Below are 3,721 nucleotides of genomic sequence, written 5' to 3'. Positions count from 1 at the left end.
TCTTGCTTAATGCTCAAGAGGTGCATATAAACTGTTTATAGAGTCCTAGACATTTATTTAGTAACTGAAAAAGTCCATTATTCCCTCCAGATCAGTACACATCTAGCAACAATCAAGCATGCAGTCACAGGTAGTGGGTATACGAGTTGACAGACTGCAGGAAGACATGCACTGCTAAGAAGTCGAACTCACACGCACATCAAGGACTTGTATGCTCGTTCCCTAGCCAATGAAGAGAACACTGCAATAGTGAAAGTTAAAGTCACGCTTTGCTTAAAAGCACCTTAGACTACAATTCCTTTCAACTAACTGGTGCATAATATGGTAACCTTCGAAGAATTTTCGTCACTCGCAGTTGCAGCTTGCTTAGCAGAAATTATACATGTAGAGGGGGTGAGCGGTGAACTCCCATCCGGATAAGGGCAGACAAACAGCCACAACACAAGGCAACAAACAAATCTTTCACCCTGACAAGCACTATCCAAGCCATCTACACCTTTACAGTCAAGTTTGACAAGCCACGTTTTACAAATTCAAGTTTTACAAATTCAAGTTTGACAAGTCTCGAGAGTTGCTAACCTTTTTTGACACGGATGGTCTACACACCTGTCGAATATATATTGAGAAATTTTCATTTAAGAGCCAACCTTTAGCTGTTAATTTTAAAAATGAGCGAAACTATATAAAATTCTTGATATAAGCCACCATTTTCTTGAAAACTGTTAAAAAAGAGCCTCACATCAACATCATCAATCATCACATCGAAAAACGTAATTCTTTATTAGTTTCCTGTATTCTTTTTTGAAATTGAACAACATTCATTCTCAATAAGGAAGAAGATGGTAAATATTTAGAATTGTTGTTTGTGAATAGCTTCCGAAAAAAGAGAGTTTATATTAGTAGTAGATTCAGAAACATAAAGTTCGTTTTTGTCAATTAAGGCCAAACATTTTCCTTTATTGTTTATGATTCAATGCGGTAGTATTTGTGATCCATAAAATATTTATTTTTCATTAGATGAGTTTGTTTTTTGTTTGACAGAGAAAGATGGGATACCATTGGGATTCGAAATTGCAACGTCCCTACACAAGGTGACATGCACTAACTGCTCCTGCCAGACAAGCGGAGCCCCTCGTTGGTCAGTGGATGAGTCTTTGGTGGGATATCCAACTGAATCCGGGTCGTGCGTGTATCAATTTAGTCAGATCAGCTAGAACATATATAACATGTGATTAACAATCAAATGCCGCCTGAATTCGAATCTAACCTAAACCACCAATAACCTGAATCCGCTGAATAAGTATTTTATTTATCAATGTAGCCAGTTGAATGTCATGGGGTGTGTCAGATGTGGTGTCCCCATATGGTATCGTTTCCGTACACATAGCGCCCATAACGCATGTCCTTGTGACATATATTCAAAGAAATATTCAGTGCCTAGTTAGCCAAATAGAGCAATTTCCAAAAATACATTAAAAGAAATGCAGGGGTAGGCAACTTTCTGGCCTGTGTTTTAACATCTTCTTCTCTCCTACATTTTGCCAAAGATGCTCAATCCAAACATAATGACGTTATTTAATTTCTTTACACCTTTTTACCATGTAAAAGATATAAAAAGTAGCTTTATTCATGCACAAAAATAGTTTGCTTTTTCTCTTACTAGATAGATGGACAACAAGATGCTGGGTGAATTGTTTCTTCAGTTTTTCTTCCTTAACTACACGAAGCAGGTTATATGTTACCCCCCCAAACAGGGCATCTCATGCTCGGCGGTCCCAAAAAGCACCACGTATTTAAGCATGTGTGTCTTGTATCCCCATGTTTGTCAGCATTAATTAGCGTTGGAGTTTGATGCGATTGCAAAGACTTAAGTACACTCTCCTCCATTTGTGCAAAAAAAAAAAAATGACGATTCTAGAAAAGGACTGGTTTTAAAGACTTAAGTGCCCCAAAGATGATTATTTAAGACTCAGTCTCTGCACTGCAGGATTATTCGAGAAAGAAATCTTCCCTGGAGGAGGCCATGAACATCAACCCTCTCACTCTCTCTCTCCCTTCTCTTTATGCTTTTGTGCACATCTAGTAGAAGATCCTACATTGCTCCATCAAACACCGACTGACCTGAACATTGACTGTTGTGGAGCCTGATTCAGAGTTTTTACCCTTACAGGAGGAGGGTTTGTGGGCTCCTCCCGGCGTGGGTAGCATCATTCAACTAACTGAGTTGTGGATCCTGATTCAAAGTTTTTACCTTTACAAGAGAGGGGTTTGTGGGCTCCTCCCAGCGTGGGTAGCATCATTCAACTAAATGAGTTGTGGATCCTGATTCAAAGTTTTTACCCTTACAAGAGAGGGGTCTGGGGGCTCCTTCCAACGCGGGTAACATCATTCAACTTGAAGAGTTGTGGAGCCTGATTCAGAGTTTTACCCTTACAGAAGAGGGGTCTGAGGGCTACTCCTAGCATGGGTAGTATCATTCAACTTGATGAGTTGTGCAACCTGATTCAGAGTTTTTGCCCTTACAGGAGGAGGGTTTGGGGGCTCCTCCCAGCGTGGATAACATCATTCAACTTGATGAGTTGTGGAGCCTGGTTCAGAGTTTTTGCTCTTACAGGAGGGGGGTTTGGGGGCTCCTCCCAGCGCGGGTAGTATCGTTCAATTTGATGAGTTGTGGAGCCTGATTCAATTTTTTTTGGGGCCTTGTATAATTTTTTTATTTTCTTTTCCTCTTTTAACTATCGAAAAGAGCAATAAAGTGTTTTGTTTAATCGTGGGGCTCATGTTTCCTTCGGTTGTTTCTTGCTTGAGGTTTTTATAACACCCCTTCCCACGATTTTTCTAATTTTCTTTTTTTGTTTTTTTCCCACAATTTTTTCAATGACTCCGCTATAGCGATTGTTAGTGTTGTCGGGTCTCCAACGAGCCCCACAACAATTTATAGTGTTGTCCAGTCTTTCAACAACGATTTGTAGTATTGTCAGGCCTTCCTACAACGATTTGTAGTGCTTTCGGGTCTTCAACGAGCCCCACAATGATTTATAGTGTTATCCGGCCTTCCAACAACGATTTGTAGTATTGTCAGGCCTTACTACAATAATTTGTAGTATTTTTGGGTCTTCAACAAGCCCCACAACGATTTATAGTGTTATCCAGTCTTTCAACAGCGATTTGTAGTATTATCGAGCCTTCCTATAACGATTTGTAGTATTTTCGGGTCTCCAACGAGCCCAATAATGATTTATAGTGTTATCCGGTCTTTCAACAACGATTTGTAGTATTGACGAACCTCCCTACAACAATTTGTAGTGTTTTTGGGTCTTCAACAAGCCCCACAGCAATTTATAGTATTATCCGGTCTTCCAACAACGATTTATAGTGTCTTCCATAAATCACTATAGCGATTTATAGTATTTTTGGGTTGCACAACACAAAATAATAGGGGTCTAGTTTTTAGTTAAAATAAGGAATAAAATGACCATAAAAATCACTGAAAATTTACAGGAATAAACTAGACTTAATAACAAAGACACCACTTTTTACGAATTTGGAATATGACCTCCGGTTAGGGAGATATGACCATGACAAGTTAGTCCTAATTCAAGTAGTGATTTACAACGATTTGCTTACTGAATAACACTACAAATTGCTATAGTGATTTGCAGAAGGCACTACAAATCGTTATAGTGAGATCCAACAATACTATAAATTGTTGTGGGGCTCG

Source organism: Nuphar pumila, chromosome 10 (genome assembly GCF_984573655.1).
Source record: "Nuphar pumila chromosome 10, dmNupPumi1.hap1.1, whole genome shotgun sequence".
NCBI classification, from domain to species: Eukaryota; Viridiplantae; Streptophyta; class Magnoliopsida; order Nymphaeales; family Nymphaeaceae; genus Nuphar; species Nuphar pumila.
This window is presented reverse-complemented; position numbering follows the sequence as displayed.